We start from the raw sequence: 8,243 nt of genomic DNA, 5'->3' as shown, positions 1-8,243 counted from the left end.
CAGTCATAGACTGTGCGTCTGGTCCCGGCAGAAGTTCGAGTCCTCCCTCGGGCATGTGTGTGTGTGTTTGTCCTTAGGATAATTTAGGTTAAGTAGTGTGTAAGCTTAGGGACTGATGACCGCCCGCATCTCGTGGTCGTGCGGTAGCGTTCTCGCTTCCCACGCCCGGGTTCCCGGGTTCGATTCCCGGCGGGGTCAGGGATTTTCTCTGCCTCGTGATGGCTGGGTGTCGTGTGCTGTCCTTAGGTTAGTTAGGTTTAAGTAGTTCTAGGGGACTTATGACCACAGCAGTTGAGTCCCATAGTGCTCAGAGCCATTTGAACCATTTGACTGATGACCTTAGCAGTTAAGTCCCATAAGAGTTCACACACATTTGAAATTTTTTTTTTTACATGGCAGAAACAGTACACGATTCCTTGTATACACGTTCGGCAGTCCATAAAGCCACATCAACAAATCGGACACCTTAATTCAAGGTGTGATCATGGGCACATCCGAACACAACATCTCCTTCTGCCAGTCTTTCAAGTAACAACGTCAAACCATCCTATTGCACTGATTTTATTCAATCGACTGGCGTATACATATTACGTAACTGCCACGACTTATGTCACAGTGGTGCCAGCTCTATACCGTCCACAGCGCTCCAAAGTGACCAGCGTGGTTGTTGTATGTAAAAAGGTGACTAATATTTAGTTCATCATATTAAAACCAACATCCCGCTTAGTAAAAAAAATAAAGCACTCCGTCTTCTGCCGGGACCATCCGACCGCCGTGTCATCCTCAGTGGAGGATGCGGATAGGAGGGGCGTTGGGTCAGCACACCGCTCTCCCGGTCGTTATGGTGGTATTCTTGACCGAAGTCGCTACTATTCGGTCGAGTAGCTCCTCAATTGGCATCACGATGCTGAGTGCACCACGAAAAATGGCAACAGCGCATGGCGGCCTGGATGGTCACCCATCCAAGTGCTGACCACGCCCGACTGCGCTGAACTTCGGTGATCTCACGGGAACCGGTGTATCCACTGCGGCAAGGCCGTTGCCTACATCCCGCTTAGTGCTTCATGTAATTCATTGTTTGAATACATTCTAAGACAAAAATAAATAAACCAAAAAACGATGCACCACGAAGGAGTAATACAAATTGGCCACAAAATGATATCCATACAGGTATCGGCGGAAAATGCAAAATTGTAAACTTGGTGGCCGATAGTTGAATGGGCGACACAGCAGGGCAATTTCACCGGTGAAAATGGCTCTGAGCACTATGGGACTTAACATCTTAGGTCAGCAGTCCCCTAGAACTTAGAACTACTTAAACCTAACTAACCTAAGGACATCACACAACACCCAGCCATCACGAGGCAGAGAAAATCCCTGACCCCGCCGGGAATCGAACCCGGGAACCCGGGCGTGCTTCACCGGTCAGCTGGCAAGGCTAGCAGACAGCGGGCACGTCGATAGCAGGACGAACTTTATTTCGTGAACTTAGCTGTGCAGTATCTACGCCTAAGATAGGCGTGTGAACAATATGCGCAGAAGTCAGCATTTGAGAGAGGAGACTCAAAGAAACCGGCTGGAGTAATCGGCAAATCACTCGACATTTGAACAAAACTGACGTCAGTAATCGACAGTGTTGGTAGGAACGGGCTAACCATGGCCCGAACACAGCGACCTACAAAAACGACGGAACGTGAGGGCCGAGCAACCGTCAGACAGGCTCTCAGAACCCCGGATTTATCATTATCACCGAGCCAACGTGCAGCTGGTGCTTCAGTGACCGTTAATAGGCGGCTCGCATGAGGGCTGGCTCAAACCACCCGCCTCCCCCCTCCCGCCTCCCCCCTCCCCCCTCCCACCCCCTCCCCCCTCCCCCACCCACTGCACCGACTACCATTGACATTTGCGGTGGTGTCGGGCACGTTTGGCCTGGAATCTCACTCACTCGAGTGGAATTGTCTTCAGTAATGAGTCCCAATTCGAACTGAGCCGCGATGGCCAGAGAAGAGGTGTCTGTAGAAGCTCCGTACAGCGGCGGGATACCAGCTTGACTATCGCCCGCGTATGGCCCGACAACCAGGAGTGATGTTGTGGGGACCGTTTCATTTTATAGAAGGATGTCGTTAATTGTCATCCGCCTCTCCCTTACAGTTCAACAGTACGTCGATGACATTCTACGTCCGTTTTATTGCCATTCGTGGCAAGCCACCTGGATTTACATTTCAGCAAAATCATACCTGCCCGTACACGGCGAGAGTTTCTACTGCTTCTCTTCGTGCTTTCCAAATCATACCTTGGCCAGAAAGGTCACTGGATCTCTTCCCAACTGAGAACCGTCGGAACATTATGGTTAGGACCCTCCAACCAGTTGGGCCTTTGACGATTTAACGCCCCAGTTGGACAGAATTTGGCACGATATCCCTTAGGGGGACATTCAATAACTCTATAGGTCAATGTCAAGCCGAATAACTGCGTCCATAAGAGCAGGAGGTGGAACAACTCGTTATTGATTTGTTCAATTTGTGAAGCTGTTTCTCTTGAATAAATCATCCAATTTTTCTTAAACTGTAATCATTTGCTTATATTTACAAGTACATTACACCTACCGATTTCCGTCCCATTCGGATAATTTCATCGTGGTGCAGCGCTTCTTCTTTTTCCGTTAGACTGTAGGCTTTTTACCTCGAAACATCTGTTGATTTTTTCTAATACTGTAAGTAGGCTGTTTATATGTTTGTATGTTGGCAGCGCGATGTAGCACTCTGCATTCATAACTCTGACAGCGCTGTGCGCATTCTGTGAGAGACTCTGTGGCTGGTCGCTCTCGCAGTGGAAGTGAACAGTCAGCGGTGACGGCAGTTGGAGGTGAACAGCCAGCAGTGGTGGAAGTTGGGAGGGAGTAGTCAGCAGTGACGGGGGTTAGAGGTTAATAATTAGCAGTGTTGGAGGTTTGCTGTACTAGCGAAAGCGGACACTCTGGACGTGTCCCACTCGCAGATTCAATATTATTTATTCATGATTATATAATGTTTGGAACTGGATGACACGGACGATTATATATTTTTTTGAACCGGATGTCACATTATTTAGGTAAAAAAAATTGTTTGCTTTGCAACAAAATCTTTCCTTTGCTAACCACATGCCTATCAGTAGTTAGGGCCTTCAGTAGTTAGAATCTTTTGTTTAGCTGGCAGCACTGGTGCTTTTAGCATTACTGTAGTTCGGGTAATGAAGATTTTTGTGAGGTAAGTGACCTATTTAATGCATAGGTTATTCTTAGGATTTCTACTTATTCAGAGCCATTCTTTTGACTTATCATTTTTAAGCAGTTAGATCGTTGAATATTGTGGGTAATGAATGTACCGGAAAAGTTTGAGTTCTGTTAGTCAGGGCAAATTCAGCACGTCAGTGTTGATATGATAAAGAAGAGTAAAGAGACAGTATGTCAATTTCGCTCAGCAGTTTCAGAATTTAATAAAGAAGTTTCATCTCCCCAGTTATTTCAGTCTAAGAAAGTAAAATCATTTATTAAGAAGTTTCAATACTTCATTAGCTTCCTTTTCGCTAAGACAACTGGTACTATTTTTTACGCCTACAAATGCAGTCTGCGAAAATGACAATATTTGCGACTTATGACAACGCAAAATAATGTATATTAGAAACAACAATAGACTCAAAATGGAATATGCGGTACATCATGTTTGCTTGTTTCAGGTTCCAAGTGGCTATCACTATGTGCTACATACTGCTTTCTGTCATGCAGTAAATGTGATAGCAAACACCCGTCCTCTCTACTGTCCAAAATTTTTGATTATCCAAAATTTTTGAGAAAGTAATGTATTCAAGAGTAGCTTCACATATCTGTAAAAATGAAGTACTAACAAAATGTCAGTTTGGTTTCCAGAAAGGTTTTTCAACAGAAAATGCCATATATGCTTTCACCAGTCAAATTTTGAATGATCTGAATAACCGAACACCACCCATTGGGATTTTTTGTGATCTCTCAAAGGCTTTTGATTGTGTAAATCATGAAATTCTGCTAGACAAGCTCAAGTATTGTGGCATGAGTGGGACAGTGCACAAATGGTTTAATTCGTACCTAACTGGAAGAGTGCAGAAAGTTGAAATAAGTAGTTCTCGTAACATGCAAAGATCAGCACATTCCTCAAACTGGGGAACTATCAAGAATGGGGTTCCACAAGGGTCAGTCTTGGGTCCTTTGTTGTTCTTATTATATATTAATGACTTGCCATTCTATATTCATGAAGAGGCAAAGTTAGTTCTCTTTGCTGATGATACAAGTATAGTAATCACACCTGACAAACAAGAATTAACTGATGAAATTGTCAATACTGTCTTTCAGAAAATTACTAAGTGGTTCCTTGTAAACGGACTCTCACTGAATTTTGATAAGACACAGTACATACAGTTCCGTACAGTGAATGGTATGACGCCATTAATAAATATAGACCTTAATCAGAAGCATATAGCTAAGGTAGAATATTGCAAATTTTTAGGTGTGTCCATTGATGAGAGATTAAATTGGAAGAAACACATTGATGATCTGCTGAAACGTTTGAGTTCAGCTACTTATGCAATAAGGGTCATTGCAAATTTTGGTGATAAACATCTTAGTAAATTAGCTTACTACGCCTATTTTCACTCATTGCTTTCATATGGCATCATATTTTGGGGTAATTCATCACTGAGGAATAAAGTATTTATTGCACAAAAGCGTGTAATCAGAATAATAGCTGGAGTCCACCCAAGATCATCCTGCAGACATTTATTTAAGGATCTAGGGATATTCACAGTAGCTTCTCAGTATATATACTCTCTTATGAAATTTGTTATTAACAACCAAACCCAATTCAAAAGTAATAGCAGTGTGCATAACTACAATACTAGGAGAAAGGATGATCTTCACTATTCAAGATTAAATCTAACTTTGGCACAGAAAGGGGTGAATTATACTGGCACTAAAGTCTTTGGTCACTTACCAAATAGTATCAAAAGTCTAAGAGATAACCAACAAGTATTTAAGAAGAAATTAAAAGAATTTCTGAATGACAACTCCTTCTACTCCATAGACGAATTTTTAGATATAAATTAAGAAAAAAAATATACTAAAAAATAAAAATAAAAAATAAAGAAAAAAAAACAATAAAATAAAGTTGTTATATTAACTTAAGTATGTTGTTAAATTAACCTAATTATGTCATGTATTGGAAAATTCGACTCGTTCCACATCATTACGAAATATCGTATTCATGATCCATGGAACTAGTATTAATCTAATCTAATCTACTGGCTTTCACAATCCGCGCTGTCTGAAGAATTTCTAAGTTAAAAACAGTCAATTAATGATAGTGGGATACAGCACTAAACCATCCACTACATCCGGCATTGAACTGAGCGTCCCATTTCAGTGACTATAACGAGTGGTTACCTTATGTTGCGTGAGGGCATTAAGAGATCACATGTAAGAAGAAAATGAAACCTTTCGCTTCTAGAATGGCTCACGGACATCGCTGATCATAATGACCACGACAAACGAGCCATCGTCGACAGTGACACGTACACTCACCCAGTATGACGTTGTGGAGAAGCTTTGTGTATATTGCATCGTAAACTCATTAACTGTACGCCACCACTTCTCTCTCTGGCTAACTCCAATTAGGGTGGCACCGCTACATCCTCCGTTGTGATTTCACTTACGATGGAGGGTATGCTCAGCATAGCAACTTATTAATAAAAGAAATAATTTTCCTGAATGGCGCTGCAGTAATAAAGATATTATACATGATTGCCGTCCCGTATAAAGCGCACCTGTTACAAAAGCTGCTTTGTATCATGAGGTAGCCGCTTCTGATGTAACTGCGGTTTGTTCACTGCAAAAACTGCTCTGTCCGCAATGGACGAGTGACTCGCTCAGTGTGATTCGCTCCTCCTGTGTGGTGCCGAAACGTGGACGATAGGAACGTAGATAGAGCACGTCTGGAGGCTTTTGGGATGTGGACTGGTGGAGGCTGGAAAAAATAAGTTGGATGGACAGGGTGGCAAATAAGTAGGTGCTCATAAGAGCAGAGCGTAGAGACAATTAATGGGTGAAATAAAAAGGTAGAAAAAGAGACAGGATGTACACTATGTGACCAAAAGTATCCTGACACCCACTAAAACATACGTTTTTCATATTAGGTGCATCGTGCTGCCACCTGCTGCCAGGTACTCCACATCAGCGACCTCAGTAGTCATTGAACATCGTGAGAGAGCAGAATGCGGCGCTCCAAGGAACTCACGGTCTTCGAATGTGGTCAGGTGATTGGGTGTCACTTGTGTCATGAGTCTGTACGCGGGATTTCCACACTCCTAAAAATCTCTAGGTCCACTGTTTCCGATGTGATAGTGAAGTCGAAACGTGAAATGTGATAGTGAAGTCGAAGCACAAAAGCGTACAGGCCGACCTCGTCTGTTGACTGACAGAGACCTTCGACAATTGAAGAGGGTAATAATGTGTAATAGACAGACATCTATCCAGACCATCACACAGTAATTCCAAACAGCATCAGGATCCACTGCAAGTACTAAGACAGTTAGGTGGGAGCTGAGAAAACTTGTATGTCGTGGTCGAGCGGCTGCTCATAAGCCACACATCATGCCTTATATGCCAAACTACGCCTCACTTGGTGTAATGAGTGTAAACATTGGACGACTAAACAGTGGAGTGACGAATCACGGTACACAATGTGGCAATCCGATGCCAGGGTGTGGGTATGGCGAATGCCTGGTGAACGTAATCTGCCAGCGTTTGTATTGCCAACAGTAAAATTCGGAGGCGATGGTGTTATGGTTGGTTGGTTGGTTGGTTTGGGGAAGAAGACCAGACAGCGAGGTCATCGGTCTCATCGGATTAGGGAAGGACGGGGAAGGCCGTGCCCTTTGAAAGGAACCATCCCGGAATTTGCCTGGAGCGATTTAGGGAAATCACGGAAAACCTAAATCAGGATGGCCGGACGCGGGATTGAACCGTCGTCCTCCCGAATGCGAGGCCAGTGTCCGATGGTGTTATGGTGTAGTCGTGTTTTTCATGGAGGGGGCTTGCACCCATTATTGTTTTGCGTGGCACTATCACAGCACAGGCCTGCATTGATGTTCTGAGGACCTTCTTGCTTCCCACTGTTGTAGAGCAATTCGGGATGGCGATTGCATCTTTCAACACGATCGAGCACCTGTTCACAATGCACGGCCTGTGGCGGAGTGGGTTACACGACAATAACATCCCTGTAATGGACTGACTTTCAGAGAGTCCTGACCTGAATCCTATAGAACACCTTTGGGATGTTTTTCGTCCCAGGCATCACCGACCGACATTGATACCCCTCCGCAGTGCAGCACTCCGTGAAGAATAGTCCGCCATTCCCCACGAAACGTTTCAGCACCTGGTTGAACGTATGCCTGCGAGAATGGAAGCTATCATCGAGGCTAAGTGTGGGCCTACAACATATTGAATTCCAACATTACCGATGGAGGGCGCCACGAACTTTTAAGTCATTTTCAGCCAGGTGTCCGGATACTTTTGATCACACATTGCATACTAAGAATGAATGAGGAACTAATAAAAACACAGAACCGTGGGAGGAACGATAGAGGTGGCGAGTGAAAAAGACTTCAGATCCTGGATAATGTACTGGATGACAGCAAAAAATAAGGCGATGGTCCGCCGAAAAATGGAGACGCATAGAACCTGTTGACATAGCAGAAAAGTGATGATATTGGTGATCAACCTTACATAAGTTGGTCTTTTATAATCACAGCCATAAAGTGTTGCGAACGTCTACATCGCTACAATAGATGCGAAGATGCCACTTATGAAATTATTAGGTACCAGTAACGAAAACAAAATTGAAACAAAGTCCCAGTGGAGACAACATGCTACGTGTGACATAGGCGTAAGCGACGACGGCTGCGCTGCGCTACAGCGAAGAGAACAGGTAACGTAATAAAGCACTTCGCTGCGGAATAATAGCGTGCAGCTTGAGCGAACTAAAAATGAACGAACGTTTTACAGCGTCGTCTCGCGTGAGTGAGTAACGTGACAACCTAAACGAGAAATAGACTGCCACTCCGTTATTCTCGCACCGTTGTGCAACCACAGAACCATTCAGTTTGGAAGTGATCTCGCTGTCTGATGATGTAACATGAATCTCGAAACAAACCGGTTGACTCAGTGTGTATGCGACCCA

The 8,243-nt window shown here is 43.9% G+C and overlaps 1 pseudogene; it reads right to left on the bottom strand.

Moving 5' to 3' along the window:
- Positions 1–926: 926 nt before the first annotated feature.
- Positions 927–1,044, bottom strand: LOC126254406 (5S ribosomal RNA; annotated as a pseudogene).
- Positions 1,045–8,243: the final 7,199 nt, after the last annotated feature.

The sequence above is a fragment of the Schistocerca nitens genome, chromosome 4 (assembly GCF_023898315.1).
Source record: "Schistocerca nitens isolate TAMUIC-IGC-003100 chromosome 4, iqSchNite1.1, whole genome shotgun sequence".
Lineage (NCBI taxonomy): Eukaryota > Metazoa > Arthropoda > Insecta > Orthoptera > Acrididae > Schistocerca > Schistocerca nitens.
Note: the sequence above shows the minus strand (reverse complement) of the source record. Positions and strands in the feature narration are given on the sequence as shown.